We start from the raw sequence: 26,991 nt of genomic DNA, 5'->3' as shown, positions 1-26,991 counted from the left end.
ACAGGGCAGGGGGTATCGAAATCACCAACTTGAAACTATACTACAAAGCCACTGCGATAAAAATAGCAAGGCACTGGGAAAGAAACAGACCTGAGGACCAGTGAAATAGATTAGAAGATGCAGAAACAACTTCAGACATACTCAGCCACCTCATCTTTGACAAAGGAGCCAAACACCCTCACTGGAGGAAAGATAGCCTCTTTAATAAATGGTATTGGAAAAACTGGATTTCAACCTGCCAAAGATTAAAACTACACCCATACCTATCACCATGCACTAAACTAAGATCGAAGTGGATTGAAGATCTAAATATTAAAACAGAAACACTAAACTTGCTGGAAGATAAGTTAGGTAGAACTCTTGAAGATACTGGCATAGGAAAAGACTTTATGAACAAATCCTCAGTAGCACGGGAACTAACACAAAGAATCAACAACTGGGATCTCATCTTATTAAAAAGCTTCTGCACTGCAAGAGAAACCTCCAACACAGCTAAAAGACAACCTACAATGTGGGAAAAAAATTGTAGCAGCTGTACCTCAGACAAAGGTCTACTATCTAGAATATATAAAGAACTGAAAAAAATCAGACCTCCCAAATTTAAAGAGGTAATTCAAAAATGGGTATCTGAAATGAACAGACATTTCTCAGACAAAGAAGTAAAGGCAGCAAAGAAACATAAAAAAATGTTCAATATCACTGGTCATTTGAGAGAAGCAGATGAAAACAACACTGAGATTCCACCTCACCCCAGAAAGAATGGCTGCTATCAAGAAATCAACCAATAACAAATGTTGGTGGGGTTGTGGGGAGAAAGGAACCCTTCTCCATTGTTGGTGGGAGTGCAGACTGGTGCAGCCACTGTGGAAATCACTACAGAGATACCTCAAAGAACTAGGACTAGAGGTCCCATTTGACCCAGCTATTCCCCTGCTGGGTATCTTCCCAAAAGAATTAAAAGAGCCATACTACAGCGATATATGTGCACCTATATTTATAGTGATACAGTTTGTAATAGCTAAAGCTTGGAAACAGCCCAAGTGCCCATCAACTGGAAACTGGATAAAGAAGATGTGGGGTTTTTTTAAAAATAAAATGGAGTACTACTCAGCCATAAAGAGTGAGAAACTAGAGTCATTCATAGCTAAATGGATGCACATTGAGGCCATACTCTTAAGTGAAGTAAATAGGACAAACATGTATAAATACCAAATAGTTTCTCTGGTGTGAGAAACTGAAAGTGTAATAAGGATTAAAATGAATAATTGATAATGTGAAATAGGAAGAAAATTCCAAAGGGGTAGGGGAAGTGGAAGGAGTAGGGGAAAGGAAAGAAGGGAAAGGAAAAAATATGAGAAAAGGAAAAAATGGAAATAAAGTCTTTGTAAATAGGAAAGGGTGGAGGGGGTGAAGGGAGCACAGGGGAATGGGGAAAAATAAGAACCATGATACATCATGTAAAGGTACAAGTTCCCAATGATAAGTGTAAATGCATTGTATACCTAAAATGCATCAATAAAAGGATTTAAGGAAAAAAATATAGGAGTCTTTTTGGTGGAGTTTTTGGCGTCTTCTATGTAGGGCATCATGTCATCCCCAAATAACGGAAATTTAACTTCTTCCTTTCTGAACCTTATTTCTTTTATTTATTTCTTTGGTGTAATTGCTCTTGCTAATCTTTCCAGAACTATACTGAACACGAATGGTGATAGAGTGCATCCTTGTCTTGTTCCTGATTTTAGAGTGAAAGCCTTCAGTTTATGACCATTTAGTATGAGGTTGGCTGTTGGTTTTCCACAGATGGCTTTACTGAGATAGACAAAGACCTTCTATTCCAATTTTCTGTAGGGCTTTTTATCATGAATGGGTGTTGAGCTTTGTCAAATGCTTTTTCTGCATCTATTGAGATGACCATGTGGTTTTGTTCTTGGTTCAGTTGATATGGTGTATTACATTTATTGATTTGCATATGTTTAACCATTTCTGCATCCCTGGAATGAATCCTACTTGGTCACGGTGTATAATCTTCTGGATGACTTGCTGCATTCTGTTTGCCAGTATCTTATTGAGAATTTTTACATCTATGTTCATTAGGGAGACTGGCCTGTAGTTCTCTTTTTGGGTTGGATCTTCTTCTGGTTTTGTTATCAGGGTAATGTTTGCTTCCAGGTATGATTTTGGTAGTATTTCTTCCCTTTCAATTTCATTAAAGAGTTTGATGAGTGGTGGCATTAGATCTTCTCTAAGATCTTGTAGAATTCAGCAATAAATCTTGACCTGGGTTTTTTTTGTTGTTGTTATTATCGTTGTTTGCAGTTTTTTAATTACTTCTTCAATTTCATTGACTGATATTGGTTTATTTAGAATTTTTATATCTTCTTGATTCAGCTTTAGTAATTCATATGGCTCTAGGAATCTGTCCATTTCTTTTATGTTTTCTGTCTTATTAAAGTACAGATTTCTGAAGTAGGTATTGATGATCTTCTGGATTTCTGGAGGAACTCTGTGATTTCACTCTTTTCATTTCTAATTGGATGGATTTGAGATTTTCTTTCATTGCTTTGATAACGCTGGCTAAAGGTTTGTTCATTTTATTTAATCTTTCAAAGAACCAACTTTTCGATTCATTGATTCTTTGTATTTTTTCTTAGTTTCAATTGCATTCATTTCTGCTCTGATCTTTATAATTTCCTCACTCATACTTACTTTGGGTTTAACTTGCTGTCCTTTATCTATAAGCTTGAGGTTCAATATTAGGTTATTTATTTGAGCCCACTCTGTTTTCCTGATGTGGGAATTCATGGCTACAAATTTCTATCATAGGACTGCTTTCATTGTGTCCTATAAGTTCTGGTGTGTTGTACTGGCATTATTGTTTAACTGTAGAAATGGTCTAATTTCTTTTCTTAATTTCATCTGTGACCCATTGATTTTTCAGGAGGATGTTATTTAATTTTCATGCATTTATGTAGTTTGTATGGTTTCTTTTACCATTGGTTTACAATTTCATTATACTCTGGTCTGATAATATGCACAGGATAATTTTCATTTCTTTGCATTTACTTAAGCATGTTCTATGAGTTAATATATGGTCTATTTGGAGAAAGTTCCGTGTGCAGCTCAGAAGAATGTATATTCTACTGTTGAGGGGTGGAACACTGTGCATATGTACTAAGTCCATTTGATCAAAGGGTTGGTTCAGTTCTGCTATTTATTTGATTTTTTTTTTTTTGGTCTGGTTGATCTATTTGAAACAGTTGGGTATTGAGGTCTCCCATTACAATTCTATTAATTTTATCTGATTTTTGATGTTTGTTTTATATAATTGAGTGCTCTAGTATTTGATGCATATACATATATGTGTGTGAAAATATATTATATATATATATTATTGTTATCTCTTCTTCTTGGATTGTTTCGTTAATAAGTTTGTACTGACCTTCTTTGTTTCTTCCAATCGGTCATGGTTTTAAAGCCACTGCTACCCATGCTTTTTCTGGGTTCCTGTGGCATGGAGTATTTTTTCCATCCCTTAACTTTCAGTCTATGAATTTCTTTTTTAATTAAATGTGTTTCTTGTATGTAGCATATTGTTGAATCTTGTTCCTTGATCCATTTTGCTAATCCATTTCTTTTGATTGGTGAATTGAGATGATTTACACTGATGGTTATAACTGATATAATTGACTTATCCTTGTTATATTATTTTCCTGTTGTTGATTCCCATTCTTTCCCCCCTGTTTAATTGCTTGCCTTGTCTGGTGGATTCATTCTATTGGGGAATTCATGGAATTGTTGTCATCACTGTCATTTTAGAATATCCTTCTGAACATTTTGGTGTGCTGGTTTGGTGGTCATGGATGTATTCAGGTGCTCTTTATCATGGAAGTATCCTATTTCTCCATCAATTTTGATAGATAATTTTACAGGGTATATCAATCTGAGTTGGAGGTTGTTTTCTTTTAGGTCTTGAATTCACTCCAAGTTCTCACTGAGTTAAGAGTTTGTGTTGAGGAGTCTGCTGTGATTCTGATGGGTTTTCCTCTATAAGTGATTAATTTTCTTTAACAGCTTTTAATATTCTATTCTTGTACTGAATTTCTAATATCTTGACTATTATATGCCTGGGTGTTGTCTTTTTATGATCATGGCTAATTGGAATTCTATATACCTCAATTATCTGTATGTCAAAATCTTTTTTCATTCTTGGGAAGTTTTCTGCTATTACTTCTATGAACAGTTTGTTGTTATGTCCTCTGTGCTATTTTTAAATTTTTCATTGGTTCTGATTAATCGTATGTTATTCTTCTATGCATCATCTAGTAGATATTGGATTGATTTTTCATGGTCCCTTGCTATTTTTAAGAAGTCTTTCATTTGATGATTGCTAACCACAAACCTGTCCTCTAGATATGATATTCTATCTTCACATTGGTTAATTCTGCTGCATATACTTTCAATAGAATTTTTAATCTCCTGTATTTCTGTTTGAATTTGTTTTATAAAATCCAGTTATTTCCTTGTAGCACATTCATATTTTCCATCACTTTCTTAAACTCCTTTTTATTTTATTTATTATTATTATTTTATTTTTTAATTTTATTTTAATTTTAATTTATTTTTATTTTATTTTTTGGTACTAGGGATCCAACTCAGGACTTTGCCTTTTCAAGGCAGGCAGTGGTACCACTGAGCTAAATCCCCAGTGCAAACTCCTCTTTTTAAAATCTCTATCTACTCTAGATTCATTGATCATGTCCTTCCTTATGGTCATCATCTCTTTAGTTGTCTGCATAACTATTTCTGGGTTTTTTTCTTCTAGAAATTCATTCATCTGTTTTGTTGTTACTGCTGCTATCATTTCATAAAGTTCAGCTAGGTGGCTTTTGATTCTTCTACCTTAGCGCCCCCTGGATTTGTCTTGAGCGAGCTGGAGGTCTGTGTTTGCATCTTGCTTCCATGTTTTCTATATATACATACACACACACACGCACGTGCATGTGCGCACACACACACATATAATTTTTCTGTGTTGATGCTTGTAAATTGCTTCTGGTAGGTAGCTTTATTACTAGCATTGACAACACTTTAGGAAATGACTACTTTTCAGACATGTCTGCTAGGAGTAGCTGGCTTTTGGTTTTTGAGTCCCAAGATCCTGCCTCTTCAATTTATTAGGAATGAGAAGTTTCTGCCTATTTGACCTAACACCCAGTTCTTTGGTACTGGACTATGGTATTATCTCTGACCCCCAGATAATCTTGGTATTGGCATACAAGTAAGAACAACTGATCACAAAAACTATGTCACCTTGGCTAAAGTAGTATCATCAGTAATAACAATACCATCAAGCATAGTTTAAATAACAACAAACTGTGATAACTGTTAATTTGCCAACTTTAACCATAGGTACAAGATTTAGAACAATACCATCAAGCATAGTTTAGATAACAACAAACTGTGATAACTGTTAATTTGCCAACTTTAACCATAGGTACAAGATTTAGAGTTATGTAACAAATTCTAACACAAATCAAAAATTATATACAGTAATTATCCACTCAATAAAGAAATTTTACCCTTATGGGAGAATATTTTAAAGGGATAAGAGGAAAAAACAGAAATAAATGAAGAAAAAGAGATTAGAAGCAAGTCTGAAGGCAGAAGAAGATTATCCAGTCTCACGAGACTGGTGAAGAAGACAGGAGGGAAAGAAAGAAGGAAAAAACAAAAAGAACAAAACAAAACTAAAGCTAAAAACAATGATCACACTCATCAAAAAGCAAAAACAGTCAAGCAAAAAAAAAAAAAAAAAAGGAAAAGAAAGAGATTTCTCTGTGACTTCAAACCTGTGGTTATCTTCTATCTGGGGTCTACAGTTTTGTGATAGTGACCAATTCAGGGTGTGTCTCTGATGTCAGTGGTAAACAAAGGAGGCAGACAAAGCCCAGATCCATGTTGGATGCTCCTAGCAAGTCTGCAGTAGGAATAAAGTGGGATGCTAATTCTGGTCCTTTCGATTCCACAGAAATTCAGGCTGATCCTGGCCTCTGGTTGTGAGTTTGGGGCCTGAGTTATTCAGCCTACAACACTCTGAGTCTTTCTTGCCAGCCTGACCTCATCTCCCTGACCCTGGGTATCTCCTGTATTTGTCCCTTATCCAGCCACTGTGGGATTTCAATACTGGAACCCTGAAAAGAAGCCAACCTTCATCTAGGCTGCTCTGAGTCCTGGGTTCAGTTGGCCTCTCCCTAAAATGGCATCTGACCAAGCACCCTCTCCAGGTGAAACAGCAGATGTTTGGACTGTAGTCACTAACTAGCTCTTGTAACACACAGCATTCACTGCTCCATTCCATGGTGCATTTCTTCCTGGAGGCCTCTGGAGTCACCTGCCATTACTGTGTCTCTGTAGATTCAATCCTTTTCTCTCATGCTCTGAACTGGGAGCTAAGTGAAAGTGCAGTTTGTCACCTGCTTTTTCTGTATTGTGGTATGTGTTTTCACTTTCTCTGTGGGTTCTAATTTTCCCTTTAGATCCTTCCTGGGTCCCGTGGATCCACCTCTGTCCTTTCCTTCCTCACACTGTTATTTTCTTGTGTCTGGATTCCAAATCTCAGAGAGGTTTATTTGTTGCTGTTTACTGTTCTGCCATCTTCTTGGAAGTCCTCTATTTCTTGACAATTGTGAATAATACTGAAATGAACATGGAAGTATAGATCTCTCTTTGATATACTACTTTCAATTCATTTGGATATATACCCAGCAGTGGGATTGCTGAATCATATTGTAGTTCAATTTTTACATCTTTTGAGGAACCTCCGTACTATCTTCCAAAATGGCTGTCCTAATTTACATTCACACCAACAATGTATGAGTTTGTTTTCTCTATATTGTCACAAACACTTGATTTCATTTATCTTTTATATAATAACCATTCCAACAGGTATAATGCAATACATTTTTGTGGTTTTAATTTGCATTTCACTATACTCTGGTTTCTCTTCAGATTGTATAAATCTTTCATTTTTTAATTTACATTTTACTTATTATTAAAGATGTTGAACATTTTTCATCTGTTGGCCATTTGTATCTTTTCTTCTGAGAAATGTTCAGATTCTTCACTCATTTATTAATTGTTTCATTTGTTTTATTGCTGCCTTATTCCATTCTGTTACTGTAAAAAAAATCCCTAAGGTTGGGTAAGTCATAAAGGAATGTTTATTTAGCTTACACTTCTAGAGGTTCAAGAACATGATGCTGGCATCTGCTCAGCTTTCATGACATCTTTATACCAGATGGTAACACAATGAATGGCAGGAGAGCATATGGAAGAGATCAAATGGTGAGACAGGAAGCAAGAGAAAGCTGAGATAATCAACCGTGCTTCAGTGCAACCCACTCTTACGAGAAATAACCTACTTTGTAATAAGTTCATTAATCCCTTCCAATGGTGGTACCCCATATCCTTGTCACCTTCCCATTTGAGCATACCTTCTAATTGAGTCTACTACCTCAACACTGGGCTAATGTAAACAAGCCTCCAGCACATGAAACACTGGGCACACTCAAGGCATATCCAGACCATATGACTAATTATTGAGTTGGCTGAGTTCCTTATACATTTGTATATTAGGCCTTTATGAGATATATGATTTACAAATATTTTCTCCTAGTCTATGGGTTGTCTGTTCATTCTGTTAATTATTTCCTTTGATCTTCAGAAGCTTTTTAGTTTCATGCAATCTCATTTGTCTATTTTGATTTTGCTGTCTGTGTTTTTAGAGTCCTACCAAAAAATTATTGGCTACACCAATGTTAGAGATTTCCCCCTATTTTTTTCTAGTAGCTTTACAGTTTCAGGTCCTACATTTAAGTAGTTTATTCATTTTGAGTTGATGTTTATATAGTATATTATAATGTCCAATTTCATTCTTCTGCATGTGGATATCCAGTTGCCCCAATATCGTTTTATTTAAGAGACTGTCCTTTTCCTATCACGTATATTTGACACCTTTGTCAAAAATCAATTGACTCTAAATATTTGACTTTATTTCTGGACTTTTTATCCTATTCTACCAGGTGACATGTCTGTTTTTATGCCAGTAACACATTATACCTCAAGGAATTAGAAAAAAGCAGAAAAAAACTAAGGACAAACAGTGAAAAAAGGAAATAACAGAGACTAGAATAAAATGAACAAAAGAGATACCAGAAAAAATACAGAAACAACCTAGAAACTAATAGTTGTCTTTTTTTTTATAAAAAGAAAAGTAACAAATCTTTAGCTGGACTAATAATAGAAGACAAAATCAGAAATAAAAGATGAGATATTACAATTGATATTATAGAAATTCAAAGTATCAGAGAATACTATGAACAATTATGTATAAACCAAAAAATTAGATAACATACATGAAATGGATGAATTGCTAAAAATAGCTAATGAACCAAGACTAAATCAGGAAGAAATAAAAATATGAACAAATCAATAGCTAGCAAGCAAGAAGACTGAATCAGTAATTAAAAAGTCTCCCATCAAAGAAAGCCCAAGGCCTAATTTTCATCATTCCTATAAAATATTTCCATATGTGGAGAACAAAGAAAAGGGTTAACTTTGTAAGCCAAGTTTGTTGTGCACAGATATTTATATATGTTGATAGTGAAGTGGTACTTTGGTAATGCAAACATCTTGCTCTCCACTTCCTTTCCTCCTCTTTTCAGTCTTTACTGCAACCCTGACAAAAGGAATATTTTACAAGAGCTAACTTTTCATTTACTTTTTTATACCTACACAAAAAATGCATGAGCATGGAATTTGGCATATTTCTCATTTTACAGATGTGAATTTACTTTATTGTTTTGTATTTCACTTTAAATTTTTTAGAGCAGTATCTTGAAACAAACATAGAATGAAGATAGAATAATCTAGAAGATTATATAGAAATATTGCTAAAATGCAGATAAATATGTTTTTGTATGAAACATAACTGAAGAAATATCAAGTTAGTGTTAAACTTTCAAAATAGTCATTTTTAAGATACTGTTGTAATTCAAAACATTTTGAGAACTTATAAAACTTTGTCTTCAATAATTTTCTGTGGCATGCTATTAAAGATATAAAACTTTCTGTGGCATGCTATTAAAGATGACAATTTTATAGCTATTCTTTTTTTAAAAAAACCCAAAATAGTATTAGCTAGAGAAAATATCAACTTTACTAGAAAGGCATGGCCGCAAGTGAAGATTTAGTCTCAAAACTGTCCTTAAAGAAAAACAAGAGTTGCCAATTTTGCAGATATTTAGATATTTTATTCTTTTAAATGATATTAGCTTACATTTGTATAATTTACACTGATTTTTAAAAATTCATGTTCTCATTTGAGCCTCATGGTAATTCTAAGAGAAGGGAATCTCCACATTGCACATAAAAATACCAAAGATTAATTTGGTTTATGGTTTACCTAACATTATAGACCTCTGAACTTGAAGTTAGGCAGAAGGTACACTCTCTCCCTGTTAATTTAGTTGTCTAAGTACACCACACCACTTTGCAATTCTACATATACTGGTGAATTTGTGATTTGCTCTTATAATTTTATGCAAAATCCATTTTCATATAAGTTGCAAGAATATAATTTATGCAGCCAGCTCTATGAAATTGTTTTGATGAGGATATTTCAATGAAAAAAGTTTGCTACTGAAAACATCTTTAATTTTGCTCTTTGAACTTACATATTTAGTAGCTAAGAAGATATAAATTCTTAAATCTTTATTTTTCAAATTGCCAGACAACTACTACCTAAAAGTCATTGTGTCAGAACTACCAAACCTGGATATTTACATATGTTATAATTTAAATAATATTACCTTATATTTGTATAATTTTCATTGATTTTAAACACATTTTGTCATTTAAAAATATGGACACATTTAAAACAAAACCAGTAATAATGCTCTGCTTATCTTGGTCATAATCTGCCATGAAATAAATCAAAATAAGATTGTTTTGTAAAATATTAAACATAGCCACATACTAATTGTAAAAAGCTTGTTAATTATGCCCTCATACAGGAGCTTTGCAAAAAAATGATTTTCTTGGGAAGAGAGAAAATGTTATCAGATTCTCATCCACTCATTCCTGTCTCTTCTAACAGATTCCAAATCCCATGAAAAATGGGCAAATTTATAATTGTATGACACGGGGAAAAGTACACGTTCCTCAACTAGAGAAGATATGCTGCTTCAGTCAAGCTGAGAAAAAATATATTATTCTAAAAATAAGGTTTCTGGGGCCGGGGATTTAGGTCAGTGGTGCTGCTGCCTGCCCCGCAAGCGCAAGGACCCGAGTTTGATCCCCAGTACCAAAAAAATAAATAAAAATAAGGTTTCTGACTTAGAAAACATACAATGAATCTTCACGAAGTCAGGCAAAGAGGAGGAGTTGTCATGAAATGTACTCTATTTGAATTGCCACAGGGACAGACTGTACCTTCCTACTAACAAATATTACCTTTTAAACGTGGTTGTCCCTGTATTTTCGTATCACATGCACATTCTTTTACTTTTCCCTTATATAAGTATGTGAAATGCTTTCTATTTTGAATTCCCAGAATTTATGTTTTATTTTACTTATACTCTATGGGTAAATTGCATACTCACAGCATATGAAAGTGGAATAAAAATTGCTGATAAGGGGTTAACAATTCTACATTTAGGGATGGGAGGGTAATTGATTAGAGAAAGGTCCCATACAGGAAGTTATCTTCCAAGGAATGAATAGGGCATTTGAGGAAAAGAAAACAAGAGAAGAAAGACTGTTTCTTTATGTGGCTAAAACATAAAGCATGTTGGTATGTGGATAGAAATAGAAAGGTAAAGCTAGATTCGAATCATAAGTGATTCAGCCACCATGCAAGGAATTTCAGTTTTTATGCTGTAGTTTAGAGACTTTTGGTTTTTAAAATATTTTAAAATGTTTACTAAAGTAATATATGCACATGATTTAGCAATCAAATGGTTCAGAAGGACTTACCACGATCCTCTGGCCATCTTTAAGTATTTCCATTTTAACTTATTAAACTGATTATATTAGTACAGTTTTAAATTTAGGACATTATCCATGTATTTTCTGTAATGGCAGAAGAGTATATAGCTAATTTATTTCATACCTCTATTGTGTCATTCATCCCCTCTACTGTGATTATATCATTATTTTAAACTTCTGTATTGTATACTATTGTAACTTTAAGGAATACATTTAGATGCTCATTTGCCTTTCCATTACCTACTGAAAATTTTCCTTGCACATCTGTTTTTTCCTTTTGTTTTCCTCTCCTCTATATACTTTATCAGACATTAATATAACTACTCCTGCTTTTAAAAACATTAATATTTACACAATATATCTTTTTCCATCCTTTTGCTTTCCACTTTCTCAAATCATTATGTTTGAAGTGAGTTTCTTATAAACAACATATAATTGGGTCATGTATTTTAGTCCACTCTACACTGTCTTTTAACTGGTATGCTTAGACCATTTCTATTTAAAGTAGTTATTAGTATGATTATTAATATGTTGTCACCTAAGTCTACCTTTTTTGTGTACTATTTGTTCCTTCTGTTGTTAATTTTTCTATTTTCTTTTTTTGTGTCTTCCTGTGGGTCAACTGAATATTTCTGAATATTTTTATTTTATCCACATTGTTTTTTAGTGACCTATCTTTCAAAGCCTTTTTCATGGTTAGTCTTGGCATTACATTCTGTATAACTTATCACATCTACTGCTGTTATCATTTTGCCAATTTAAGTGAAGTTTATGTATAGAACATACCCAAAATGGAGTAACTCAGGACAAGACACAATTGAAAAACAAGTTTTTTTGTACAAGTAAGCAAACACAAGATGTTAGGAGTAACAAGACACATCCAAACTTACTGACTTAAACCAGAGAAACCTAGACACAAATAAGGAGAGGTACTTCAGACTTCAGGACAGCACACTGACCTGTTACTCTATCATGGACCACTCCAGAATACTCATTGTGACCTTTGCTCAGGAGTCTGCCAGGCAGCAAACTCCCAGCTGTCTCCAGCCTCAGTTCAGCACAATCATTCCTGCCATCAGTGGTGCTCATCTTGACATTGTCTGGACCTTTTACCTTAACATCGCTATGACTAGTTCCTGAACTTGATATCTATGAACTCCTATAGACTCTTTGCTCTTTCTGAATTCCTGTAGACCCTTTATTCTGTAAACATTACTGTGGACTACTTTCTGTAGCCTAAGCATTACTGTTTGAAAAGTGATGTGTGATTTGAGTGTTAAGATAATTGGATGTTAAGATATTAGTGATTAAGATTAGTAATTAAGATTGACATGGAACAAAGAATCTGTAATTGCCATGGTCACGATGCCAGGTGAAATTGTAAGTACTCAGTAAGGTAAAGCTGCAGAAACTATTGTAGCTTGTGAATCTATTAACATTTAATAAATTGTGACATTGTAGAAAGACATATATATGATGGTCTGTTACTGACATAACTCATTCATGAATATATATACACATATATGTGTATATATACATATCCTCTACATATATTGAGAAACATATTTGACAGTATTACAGTTTTTATTTCAACTGTAAAACAAATTAGGACATTCAAGAAAGTCTACACTATATTTACCAAAATTTTTTGCTTCCTGTATTCTTCCTTCCTGATGTTCCACTATTTCTTCTTTTATTATTTTCTTTCTGTTTAGAGAACTTCCTTTAGTCATTCTTTTAGAGTACAGCTGCTGACAAAATGTCCTAGTTTTCCTTCACCTGAGGATATCCTGATTTACCCTTCATTCTTGGAGACCATTTTGCTGATTACAGAATCCTGAGTTGACAGTTCTTTTATTATTTGAAAAATGTTGTGCCAATTCTTTCTATGGTGTTCTCTCTTATGCTTTTAAAATTTTTTCATTGAGTAAAACACATTTAACATAAAATTACCATTAATATCATTTGTAAGTGTAAAATTCACTGACATTAAGTACATTGACAATGCTGTGTAACCATACCCAGTATCCATTTCCAGAACATATCCACTGCCAATAACTCCCCAGTCTTCTCTCCCTTTGTACCTTGTAACCACTATACTACTCTAATGTTGTCAGATAATTCTGACATTTCTGTAATCTTGTTGGCATATATTGATATTCTTTTACCATTAAGTTGAAAATCTTCCTGGTTCTTGGTATGGTAGGTGAATTTCAATGAAACTTAGATATTTTGAATATTATGTTATGAAGTTTTGGATCTTACATGAAACTTTTAATTGGCTTTCGGCTATATTGCTCTAGTAGGGTAAGCAGGGATACTGCCTTCTTTTAACCAGGTGTGGCAAAATGTTAGGATCCTCACTAAGCCCTTATTGATACTTGAAGCTAGGGGTTTTCATTACTTCTAAACTATGGTTGGAGTTCTGACCTTCGTTCCTGCTTCCTCTAATGTTTCCCTGGCTGGGATGGGTAAGAGTATTTCATTACTTATGCTTGCCATTTGATTTCTGCTGACATTGTGGATTGGGTGGTGGCCTCATTAGTGCCGGGTAGAGGTCAAAGTCTTGACTTTCCACTGGGACACCTCTATTACCATCAAAAGGACTCTTGAGACTGTCAAAAGGACTCACTCCTCTGTTACCATTCCAGGGGGTAGGGGAACGTTCCATTACTACTGAATGGAAAGAGTCCACACTTCATTGGCATTCAGGGGGATGGAAATAAAGTCCAAGCTCCACTGACATTCCAAAGGAATAGGGAGCTAATTACTGACTGGGAAAGATATAAGTTCCAGTTCTTATTTGGCCTTCTCTTACACTACCATGGCAGGGGTGTTGAGGTGCTTTGCTACAACCTGGCAAACGTAGTTATCTAGGTTCTGTACTTTGTCTATGCTGGCAGGGTGGGGGTGGGGGTACAGTTTATTCTGTGGTAACAGGCAGGAGGAATGGTTACTGTCTTATTGTTTTCTGTCTCGCTAGACTACCCTCTTTATGGTCATTTAGCTAGAGGGAGCAGGATTTTCTTGGGCTTTTTTGTCTGTATCCTTGGTGTTTCCACGTTGCTGGTTTCTTTTGGTTTTAAGACTGTAAAGTATGAGGCAAAAATTAAAGACCTGGGGAACTCATTGCCATGTCATTCCTTGGGTCTGAGTTTCCTTGATGGTATCATCTTTCTGTCTTCTTAGGTTTATGCATAATTTCCATGGTTTCTATTTGTACTTAGTACAAAATACAGGGAAATCTATGTCTACCTTTCTAGAAGTGGAATTCTTCCTTGATTTAAAAACAGAAATCATTTCTGACCTGCTTACAAGTCTTTTTAAAGTATATATTAGTTATATACAATAGTGAATTTCATTTTGGCACATGCATAAATATAACATACTTTGATCATTTTCATCCCCATTATCTCCCCTTCCCTTGATTCACTTCCTCTTCTCCAATACTCTCCATTCTACTCTCATCATGTCGCTTCTCTCTCTCTTCCACATTTGAGAGAAAACCTGATATTTGATTCAGTCTGGCTTATTTCTCTTAACATGATGATCTCCAATTCCACCCATTTTTTTTGCAAATGGCATGACTTTGTTTTTCTTTAAAGCTCAGTAATATTCAATTATGCATATATACCGCATTTTTTGTATCCACTTATCTGTTGACAGGTACCTTGGCTATTTTCAAAGCTTAGCTAATGTGAATTGAGTGACAAAAAATGTGGCTATGCAAGTATCTCTAAGGTATGTTGACTCTAATTCTTTTGGGAATATACTGAACACTACTCATATAGCTGGCCTGAATGGTCTGCTAACAATTCTTTGCTTTTCACTGCATTCCAAGATAGATATTAAATGGACTACACATTCTGTTTTCCCCAATTCTAGGCTATTTTTCTTTTCATGCCCTTTGCCCACTGATTTCATTTCTGTTCCACAATCACTTAAAGCTTTTTATACCATCAGGACTGGATTAAGCATTATATGCAAACTAGTAAATATAAATGGAAATGGTACCAGGGCCTGGTACACAGAAAATATATAATAAATGTTAGTTAAATGAATGGAGACAAAACATTATACATACAAATTACATAGCCATCTTCTAAGCTAGAGAAATGCTTCTTCATTGATTTATTTGGTATGCATTTGTATTTTCATACTGTGAAACACACCCATAATACTTTTTAATGTCTCTGTCATTTCACTGCCTACATTATGTAAAAATATCCATTACATGCTTTGTTTTATTTAAGTGCTTTAAGGACAGCAACAATGTTTTACTCATTTTTTATCTACAGTACTTAGCACAAGGAATATATAGAATAGATGCTCATGTTGAAAAATCAATTAATAATAGCTTACATTGTGCTTCAAAATGTATGAAATAGTTCCTAAAAGTAACAAACTAAAATATTTCATTACATCATTAAAATAACTGTTTCTTTGTAAAATCTAGAAAATTTCAAAAGCAGTGACAAATACCTTCTTCTCTTTTTGGATACAGTTCCTCATCAGTAGAAACAGCTAATTTGTTCCACTTGGTGTGAACATCCTTAATTAGCCAATCTTCCTAGAAGTAAATAAGACCTGTTTTAGAAAAAAGACAGTATCTTTGGAGAAAAATAGTCTTCCCTTCCCACTCCCCATCTTTATTCCTCTTTGTCTTTCAATTAGCTGTGATGGATTAACTAATGGTCAATTTGAGTGGGAACACCCAGCTGAAGTGAGTCAGTGTGGTTCTGGGTGTGGAAGACCCACCTGAGGATTGTTGCCAATGGCATAAAAGGAGAACTGGAGGGGAAGATTGTATGCTGCTCATTTCCCAGGAGAAGCTTTATTGTGCCTGGTTTTGTTTTCTTTTTTTGCTTAAATTCTTTTATTGGTACATTTTAGGTATACAATACGTTTACATTTATCATTGGGTGCTTGTACCTGTACATGATGTATCTTGGTTCTTATTTTTTCCCTATTACCTGTGCGTTCATCCCCTCCACCCTTCCCTACTTACATAGACTGTTTCCATTTTTTCCTTTTCTCATAATTTTTCCTTTCCCTTCTTTCCTTTGCCCTTCCCCTCCCACTTCCCCCACTCCTTTGGACCTTTTTTCCTATTTCAAATTATCAATTATTCATTTAATCATTTTAATCCTTATTTACACTTTCAGTTTCTCACACTAGAGAAAGTATTTGGTATTTACACGTGTGTCCTATTTATTTCACTTAAGAGTACGGCCTCAGTAAGCATCCTTTTAGCTATAAATGGCTCTAGTTTCTAATTCTTTATGGCTGAATAGTACCCCATTTTATAAAAAAAAACCCACATCTTCTTTATCCAGTTTCCAGTTGATGGGCACTTGGGCTGTTTCCGAGCTTTACCTATTACAAACTGTGCCGCTATAAACATGGGTGCACATATATCACTATGGTATGATTCTTTTAATTCTTTGGGAAGATACCCAGCAGGGGAATAGCTGGGTCAAATGGGACCTCTAGCCCTAAGTTCTCTGAGGTATCTCCACACTTCCACGCTAATTTCCACAGTGGTTGCACCAGTCTACACTCCCACCAGCAGTGGAGAAGGGTTCCTTTCTCACCACAGCCCCGGCAGCATTTGTTATTGGTTGATTTTTTGATAGCAGCCATTCTCTCTGGGGTGAGGTGCAATCTCAGTGTTGTTTTCATCTGCATCTCTCGAATGAGCAGTGATGTTGAACATTTTTTCATATATTTATTTGCTGCTTTTACTTCTTTGTCTGAGAAATGTCTGTTCATTTCAGATTGGTTTTCTTGATACACACTCAGCTGTCTCATCATTAGAGGAGCTCAGGTCCTCGCTGTCTCCTGGGATGGCCGCTGTTCTCTTCAGGGGAGCTCTGATCTTCGACTTGCGTGTCTTCTTCTGGCTCCAGTGTAGAACCCTCAGACTTTTGGCACAGATTCTTCATCTCACTGGTGCAGACTTTCTTGCTTCCACCACTGGCCTTTGGGTCTTCCCAGTGCAGATCCTTGATATGGACTTGCTTGAGACATTGCTGTGGGCTCCAGGCCTCTGGCTGGACTTGTGCAGGACACTGCATGGGATCGAGACCCTCGGCTGGATTCTTCGAGTGTCTAGTGTGCAGACAGATCTCTTGCATTCTTCTGCATTTGACTTTTTGGGTAAATAATATGATATTTCTATAAATTTATGTGACCTGTATCAGATTTATTCCCTTGCAAACCACTGACTACAACGTTAGCCAAAGATTAAATAATTGATCTTTTAAGCACCTTTTATATTAAAATTTTTGATATGTCTACAGAGATTAACCAACTGGTCAATAAACAAGACCTTTGATATAATCTAGTGCCAATTTTTCCAATTCACATTTGCCACTACCAAGTAAGAACTACTGGTAAATGTTCAAATGAAAATGGACCTAACATCTTGAATGTGAGAGAGTACTCTAAATCTAAGTGTTTTGTAATAAATAATGTTAAAGTTCAGAAGAGAGGGCCTACATCAGGGTCTGTGTTTTGTTATCCTATATCTTTTACATGTGGTTATTATTGTGAGATAATCTTAAGGAGCCCTACTGATTAGGGAAAAATAGTCTTCAAATTTGAAATCAAGTTGCTACTTCTGCTACTGGTGATTTACTAAGCCATGCTGGACTGGTGTAATTTATTAGGCAGAGGTTTTCAGCAGAGCTTACTCATTTTAGTATGTATGGACTTCCTAGATCAGATCTATGCCAAGTAGTCCAGCAATCCTAATCTTCAGCATAGATGGTAGCTATTAAATTGGCCCTTCACACTTCCATAGAGTCAGTAAGAAGACAACAGCCCCATTTGGCTTTAGAAATTTTATTACACAAACAGCAATGCAAAATCAGCACAGCGTCAGTTCCTCATATCCCTAGTCCCATAGGGTAATACCAAGTCTGAGGGACAAGATGACAAACAATGCAAGTGGTGGGCCACTGGCATTGAGAGGCTAATTCTAAACTACAGCCAATCTGTTTAATAGTCTGAAGCTGTACCTGAAGTTGGGGTAAGATGGGAAGTGCCATGCCTCACTGGAATCAAGGTGGCAAACTGGAAATAGACTTGTGATACTACCTCAGAAGACAATCTTGCCATGTTTTGGGGAGGGTAATAGACCATTCTTCTCAAACAGGCACCATGTCGTGGTTGATTCTTTTCTTCATGGCTTATGTGGAGGTTGTATAAGATTATCACGGTGCCATACAAAGGAGTTTCTCTACAAATCTGATGGGGGGTGGATTTCAACACTACCCCAGTTTAAAGAATGCTGTAATTCTAAATATTAAAAGTATAAATAGATACGAGTAACTTATCTCTACTTCATCCGAAAATAGTAATCCAAGTGATGATGAGTAAATTGGAGAAGAGTTGTCATTCATTGTGGAGCCACTTCAATAAAATATATACATAGCTAGGATATAAGGTAGAAAAAATCATTGTGTGAAAAAGTTAATGCTTTATACACCAAGCCTCCCTATTCTGACATTTGGTTCTTTCACAGATCTTAATAACACAATGAAGGATATCCAAAGCTGATAAAACCACCATTTTTTTTTCAGTTCTTACTCTAAAAGGATTATTTTTACCCTTCACACAATTTTCCATTCTTTTCTCCTGAATTTCTTTATTTACTGGGTTACCATGACACTGCATTCTTCTGTATTTACTTCTCTTGCACTTCTGTGTGCTTCCTCTCTCAGCATCTTTCATTATCTCTATCTCATTCATAATTCTGTTTTCATAGTGACTCACAAATTTATATCTTCAGCCCATACTGAGCTCCACTTTCCTATATATGAATGAAGAAATTGATTGCTGAAACCCCCTTCTTGACTGTTTCACAGGTGCCTCATATTCAAAGTATCCAAAACAGAAATAACATCTCAGATTACCTCCTCCTCTCAAGTATGCTCCTTCTGTTTTGTATGTTATATAAAAAAGAAATTATCTACCCATTTACCCAAGCTAGAATTCTGAGAATCATTCTCGATTCTTTTTATATAGCCTCCCATATCTAAACAATCACCAAATTATTCTGGATATTAAATCCATTCTCTCTCCATCATCACCTCCACAGCTGAATTTCTGACCTGAGTCATCACTTTGCTGTTCTATTGCCACATCCTCTGAATGAATAGCCCCCTCCCACATCTATCCCTTTGAAATGTATACTCTCCATGGCTACTAGACTACTCTATACAAAACATATAAATATGATTAAGTTGCTTCATTGCTTAAAATCATTAAATGGCTCTTTGTTAGATTTTTCCCCATAATCTTGCTGTCACCCACCCCTCCTACCTCATCTTTCACATCTTGCTTTGTTTAACTTCAGCCACCCAAGTGTCTATACCTAATACTGCATAGCTTTCTTCACAATGTTCTGTCTAGAAGCCTTACTGTTGGCTATCAAACTTTAAGACCTAAAACAGGCGTTATCTCCTCCATATAGTCTTTCTTCTAGCTGTAAAGTACTCCTCTTTGCATAGCACCTATTCTTGCACTTACCACATTATTCCATTAAACTATGAATGTTCCTGTTTTCCCTACCAGCCTATGAAAATTTTGGCCATCTACATCCAACAATCAAGGAAATTTTTTCTGATTAAAGAATATAACTTGGGGTAGCACGCTGATAGTGCTCAAAAATATTTGTTGAATAATGAGTTTATATGTTCTTCATTAATGGTGGCCATGTACACTGGAAACCTCCATAGTGGGCTAGGATTTTATATGTTAAGAAATCTTATCTTAGTGGGCTCTGAGATTTTTATTACAGGGTGATCAATGCAGTATGGGTGAGCACTGGAAAGACCTCCCCCAAAACAAACAATCAAACATAGAAAGAGAGTCTGTTGGGATAACCTCAACTCAAGCCACTTTCTCTTTGCCTAAAGAAGATTGCTATAAATCTTAGTTGAGAAAAAAACATGGCTTGATTTAATACAGTTTACCTTAGAGGCAAAACAATAAAGAAAGGATTCTACTAATTATCTTCTCTGGGTACTTCTTCTCCTTGTTAAATCTAAAGAGAGACCTGACCAGAGCAGTGCACTAAAGGGCCATTTATAGTTAAAGTTTCTTACTACTTGCATCTCTGATGACTGGAAACTCAGATTTTGATCGAGTGGTTGGTTATATCAGAGGCTTTTGTTTTTAATTCATAGCTGTTAGCTGAATTACACATGTGAGAAAATAACAATATCATTCCAGAAATTTAGCTGTGGTTTCTCTGGATCACATTTTTGTATTATTCTTGGGAATAACTTATGTTTTATCACTATTAGTCTTTTCAGAATTGCCTAATTTTTCCTCCTTAAGGTATACAACATGGGCCAATATGGAACACCTATTTTTGAAATTATAGGAAAGATCTTTGCAAAACCAAGCTCCTATCTTTTTCCACTATTTTAGGGCATGAACTACCCATATAGTTGTTCTATGTTACAGTGATCAGCCCATTCAAAAACAAAAAGTAAAAGAGAGAAAAAAAACTTATGATAAAATATTACTCATTAAGAAAGCAAAACATGTAGAAATTAAAGACAGCTATGGCAAAAATACAAAAATCTAACCAACCTGGGAAAATTAGAGTTTTTGCAAGATATTTTGTCTAAAATTTAAATAACCAAAAACAGTAAAAGATGTTTTACATGGCACGTCTGAGGTGTAATGCAGAGCAAGTGTCTTTGAAGTAGGAAGAGTAAGTAAAGATTAAGTCCCTTATAGTGTATTCTCATCTGGAAAATACGGAAGTCCTCAGCTATCAGCTCCAGAAAAAAACATTCACATTATTCTCTCTTTGACCCGAAAGAGACAAAGACTTGAACGTCCTTCTTCTAGTGGAAGACTCCGTCCTATCTGATCTCATATTTAAAATATGCAAAACAGAAGTAATATCTCTCATATTACTCTAAAAATCAGATCCATTAGACACCCAGATTCCAATTAGAGGACCAATTATAAATTCTGTATCTGAAGCTAATCAGAATAATCATTAAACCATAAAATCTTAATATTTTGGTAAAGAGATTTTTAGTGAAAATTTAAAGAACAAAAAATACAAAACTATAACAAACAGTGGCATAAGTTGGATTAATAGCTCATTTTTAAAAACTCCAAAAATAATTTTAAAAAGCATTTCATATGATTCATCTTGATACAGTTGCAAACATCTTGAAAATTATGTCTTCAATTAATGTAATTAACACTATTTCTACTCTGCTTGCTTTCAAAAGGAATCTGTGGCTGCTTCCAAAGATTGTTTTGCAGACCAGTGGGCAGACTGTGAGGACCTCGGCCCTCAACCACCTAGAGCCTCACTCCATACATGCACCCGGCCCCCAGCAATCAGCCCCCACCCTCTGGCCTCCTGGCTATGCCGCAACCTGGTTCCACACTACAGAGGCACAGAGGGTCATAAAGGCCATTGTCCTGAGCTCCAGAAGATAGAGCAGAAGTGAACAACAGAGAGAGGGCCTCTCTCAGGCTCCCTGATGAAAACTGAAGCCCACTGGAAAAGTGAAGAGAATCTCTGCAATAAAGGCACAGCAGACCATGGTACTTGGTAAGTTGGAGGGATCATCACCTCCCATCGGAACCTGGACTATCTTCAGGGGAAGGGCAGCTGGAACCTGCAGTATAAACTTGCAGAGTTCAACCCTACAAGAGGATAGGGAGCTCAACTTGGGATTTGCAGCAGAAATCTGCCTGAAACTCATGGATCTGCAACTGGCTTGCTGACACTCATTGACTTAGACCTGCACACTGCTGCTCACGTTGTCTATTGTGACAGCAGAGACATAGCCTGAAGGAGGCCCTTCATTTTCATTTATTTATTTTCAAAAAAAATTTTTTTGCTTATTAATTTTTAAATTTAATTTTTTTTACTCTTTTCAAATTTTTATTTTTCTCGTCTTCTTTTTTTTTCTTTTCTCTTCTTTCTCTCTCTCTCACAGTTACTCTCTTGCTGTCCCACATTGTTCCTAATCTCCCTATTTGTTCCTGTTCTGGACCTAATTCAGATTTCTTCTTTATTTTACTTTTCTTCTCTTTTTCCTTCTCTCAATTGTCATTAGTTTTAAAGGAAGGGAAATACAATTTCTAGCCTCCCTATTGCTGGTAGTTTGTTCTGTTCTCATCTTTGCTCTTTCAATCTGTCTTTTCCTCTTGTCTTCAACAGTTTCTTAGAGTTTGTGTGATTTTCCTGTGTCCTCTGGCCTCACTGATAACCTTCCCCTCTCCTTCAACCTAACTATCCCTCCCTCCCAAGTCCTTCTAACTCCCCATCCCGAAGGGTAAAGTTGCTATATTGAAGAGTTTATTCACTATAAACATATGTTGGGCTGGTCCTTGATTTTGATTTAATTCACACAGTTAAAAGCGATAGATTAATAACTATGACAAATTGTCATTTTCTAAGCTGTGCTTGATGCTATGGTGTTGCTGATTGTATCACTTGGGCTAAGGTGTTGTAATTGAGCTAATCAGTTCTCCTTATTGGTATAATGAAAATGAGATTGCCACAGAATCATTAGAGACTCAAAACCTAAAGACCAGCTATGTCAGGAAGACACCTCGGAGAAGCAATCATTCCATAAGGGTTTCAACTACAAGCAACCAAGACACTTACAATAAGCAATTTAGAAGTATCAAACCAGGAATTACACCAAGGACAATACCAAGAACAAAAATGAGAAGACATTTCAACAAGGCATACATTCAGACTTCCACCTCACCAAAGGCAAATTCAGAGAGAAACGAGGAGGAAAAGTCTGATAATCAACCACCTGCACACGCTGAACTGATACCTCAGGAAGTAAAAAAAACAGATAAATGAGGCTCTAGAAAAATTCAAAACAGAAATAATTTCCCAGATAACTACAGAGATGGTGAGCAGAGTGAAAGACATGATTAGAGGCTGTAGAACAGAAACAGATAAAAAAAAATAGATGAGCTCAGAACCATGCTGGAAGCCATGAATGCCCAGCATAAGAAAGAAATGGAAACCATGATTGCCCAACATAAGAAAGAAATGGAATCCATGAAACAGTTTCAAACAGATATCCAGGAGATTAAAAACTCCCTTGAAAGTATTCACAGCAGATTAAGGGAATGTGAAGATAGAATATCAGATATAGAAGACAGGATTGCGGTTAGTGACCATGAAAACAGAGATTTCTTAAAAATAGTAAGGGACAACGAGAAATCAATCCAGCAGCTGCTCCATGATGCAAAGAACAATAACATAAGACTGATAGGAGTCCATGAAAAAACAGGAGAAAGAACAATTGACATAAAAAAAGCTATTCACAGAAGTAATAGAAGAAAACTTCCCAGACAGAGGTAGAGAATTGGACATACATATAAGTGAGGCATACAGAACTCCAACTAGCCATGATCAAAAAAAAATCTACATCTAGACATATAATAGTCAAGATCCCAGAAACCCAACAGAAGAACAAAATCTTACAAGCAGTTAGAGAAAAGAAACAAAACACCTATAAAGGAAAGTCCATCAGAATCACAGCAAACTTCTCAACACAAACCCTCAAGTCAAGGAGAGCCTGGAGTGAAGTATTTCAAGCCCTAAAAGAAAATAACTTCCAACCTAGACTGTTGTATCCTGCCTAATTATCTTTCAAAACCAATGGGGAAATTAGATACTTCCATGACAAAGAACACCTGAGAAATTTCATGAACCCCAAACCAGCACTCCAAACAATTCTAAACAATATCCTAGAAAAAGACAATGAAGATCACAGATCCAAGAGGCCCAACAGAGGGAACCCACTAGGCAAGGCAAGAAACTAAAAGGAAAGGGGAAAAATTAAAAATACAAGAGCCAACAACAGTAAAACATCATGACAAGGATGAGTCAATATCTATTAATTATAACCATCAATGTTAATGGCCTGAATTCACCAATCAAATGAAATAGACTGGCAGAATGGATTAAGAAGCAAAATGCAACAATATGCTGTATACAAGACACACACCTAACTCAAAAAGAAATTCACAGATTGAAAGTAAAAGGATGGAAAACAGTTCTCCACGTGACAGGAGCCTGGAAAAAAGCAGGGGTAGCAATCTTATTTGCAGACAAAGTAGATTTCAAACCAAAACTAATTAAGACAGACAAAGATGGTCACTACATCCTTGTGAAGGGAACAATCCAAGAGGAAGAGATGACAATCCTAAATATATATGCAACAAATACGAATGCCCCCAACTATACAAAACAAATATTAGTGGACATAAAAAACAAAATAAGCACTAATACTATTGTAGTGGGGGACCTCAATACGCCAATATCACAAATAGTGATAGATCATCTAGATAAAAAATCAACAACAAAATTCTAGAACTGAACCAAGCTACTGACCAAATGGACTTAACAGATATTTACAGAGTGTTCTACCCCACAAAATCAGAATATATATTCTTTATGGCTGCACACGGGTCATTCTCCAAAACAGAACACATGCTACCTCATAGAACATGTCTAAGTCAATGTAAAAGAATTGAAGTAACCCCCCGTGTATTATCAGACCATAGTGCAATAAAATTGGAGTTCAATAGCATAAGAAACCGCAAAACCCCCACAAACACATGAAAATTAAATAACACGCTCCTGAACAACCAATAGGTCACAGAGGAAATTAAAGAAGAAATTAGACAGTTTCTATAAGTAAATAATAATGCCAGTTACAACATACAGGAATCTATGGGCCACGATGAAAGCAGTTCTATGAGGGAAATTCATACCAGTGAATGCCCCTATTAGGAAAGCAGAGAGAGCTCAAATAAACAACCTAGTGAAGAACCTCAAGCTCCTAGAAAAAGAAGAGCATAACAAACCCAAAGTTTATACACGAGAGGAAATTACAAAGATAAGAGCAGAAATCAATGCAATGGAGACAAAGAGAGTGATACAAAAAAACCAATGAAACAAACAGTTGGTTTTTCGAAAAAATAAATAAAATCGATAAACCTTTAGCCAACCTTAACAAAAAAATGAAAGAAAAGGCTCAAAAACATGCAATTAAGAATGAAAAAGGTGAAGTCACAAAAGATACAGCAAATATCCAGACAATCATCAATACCTACTTTGAGAACCTGTACTCTAATAAAATGGAAAGCACAGAAGAAATGGACAGATTCCTAGACACATACAAATTGCCAAAGGTGAGTCACACAGAAGACACCGAGTCACCCCGCTGCAGACAGGCAGCCACCTGATTCCACAATACAAATACGCAGAGGACACCAGACTACCAGACCACCAGACCACCAGACCAAGGTACTGAGTCCCACTGTTCCCGGCCCAGAGGTAGGGGCTTCTGAACTGTCATCCCACTGCTCCTGGTCCAGAGGAAGGGGCTTCCCAGTCAGCATCCCTCCCGCTGCTCCCAGCCCACAGGAAAGGGCGTTTGGGCCACCAGCCGTACCGCTGCTCCCGGCCCCTGTCCCACCTCACCCAGCTCAGAGAAGGTAATCCGTGCAGGCGCTAACAGCCCCCCACCCCAGTCGGAATGAGAAAACATGTAAATAAGTCTCAAAACCAGACTTACAGATCACCTACAGCAACCCCAAAGGGAAATGAGATGGAACACTCTGATACTCAACCACCTGGACCCACTGAACTGGCAACAAAAGGGGATCTGGAAAAAATGAAATCAGAAATAATTTCTCAGATAACAGGAGAAATTGTGCTCCTAGTGCAAGACATGATTAATAAATCTAGAGAGGAGCTGAGGAACATGATGGAATCCCAACATAAGAAACAAATGAAATCCATAAAACAGATGCAAATAGATTTCCAGGACATGAAAAACTCCACTGAAAGTCTACACAGCAGAATGAGCCAATGTGAGGACAGAATTTCAGATATAGAAGATAAGATTGCAATTAGTGACCATTAAAAGAAAAATTGCTTCAAAATTTTAAAGGAACATGAGAAATCAATCCAGCAACTGCTAGATGATGCAAAAAAAAAAATAACATAAGACTAATTGGGCTCAATGAAGAAACAGGAGAGAGTGCAGATGACATAAAAAATCTCTTCACAGAAATAATGGCAGAAAACTTCCCAAGCAGGGGAAAAGAGCTTGACATACAGATAAGTGAGGCATATAGGACTCCAAATAGCCTTGATCAAAAAAAATCTACCCATAGGCATATAATTGTTAAGATTCCAGAAACTCAACAGAAGAACAAAGTTCTCCAAGCAGTCAGAGAAAAGAAACAAATCACATACAAAGGAAAGCCCATCAGAATCACAGCAGACTTCTCAACACAAACCATCAAGGCAAGAAGATCTTGGAGTGACATATTTCAAGCCCTAAAAGAAAACAGCCTCCAACCCAGATTGATGTACCCTGCAAAATTATCTTTCAAAATGGATGGAGAAATAAGATACTTTCATGACAAAGAGCACCTTAGGAACTTCGTGAATACCAGACCAGCACTCCAAAGAATTTTACACAATATCCTAGGAACAGACATTGAGGATCACAACCCCAGGAAGCAGAGCAGAATGTACCCATATGACATGACAAGAAATTAAATGGAAAGGGGGAGAACCCAACAAAAAGAAAAAGACATGGCAATGACAAGTCAATACGTTTCAGTTATAACCATCAACGTTAATGGTCTCAATTCACCAATCAAAAGAAATAGACTGGCAGAATGGGTCAAGAAGCAAAATCCAACAATATGCGGCATACAAGAAACACACTTAATTCAAAAGGAAACTCATAGACTGAAAGTTAAAGGGTGAAAAACAATACTCAATGTGACAGGAACCCCCAAAAAAGCAGGAGTAGCTATCCTCTTGGCAGATCAAGTAGATTTCAAACCAACACTGATTAAGAGAGATGAAGAAGGACACTACATCCTTGTAAAGGGAAGAATCCA

The 26,991-nt window shown here is 35.9% G+C and overlaps 1 pseudogene across 2 annotated transcripts in view; it reads right to left on the bottom strand.

Moving 5' to 3' along the window:
• The window catches only part of LOC101724527 (MYND-type zinc finger-containing chromatin reader ZMYND8 pseudogene), a 173,235-nt pseudogene that overhangs the window by 136,414 nt on the left and 9,830 nt on the right, over positions 1-26,991 (bottom strand). For both annotated transcript variants that reach the window (XR_015444102.1, XR_015444103.1), the window contains exon 2: positions 15,529-15,616. The product of XR_015444102.1 is annotated as an MYND-type zinc finger-containing chromatin reader ZMYND8 pseudogene, transcript variant X1 (transcript). The remainder of the gene's footprint in view (positions 1-15,528; positions 15,617-26,991) is intronic.

The sequence above is a fragment of the Heterocephalus glaber genome, unplaced genomic scaffold (genome assembly GCF_053883595.1).
Source record: "Heterocephalus glaber isolate CG9 unplaced genomic scaffold, H.glaber_assembly_v1.0 deba00001594, whole genome shotgun sequence".
Classification (NCBI taxonomy): Eukaryota; Metazoa; Chordata; class Mammalia; order Rodentia; family Bathyergidae; genus Heterocephalus; species Heterocephalus glaber.
The sequence above is the reverse complement of the archived record's forward strand: the minus strand, read 5'-3'. Positions and strand labels throughout refer to the sequence as shown.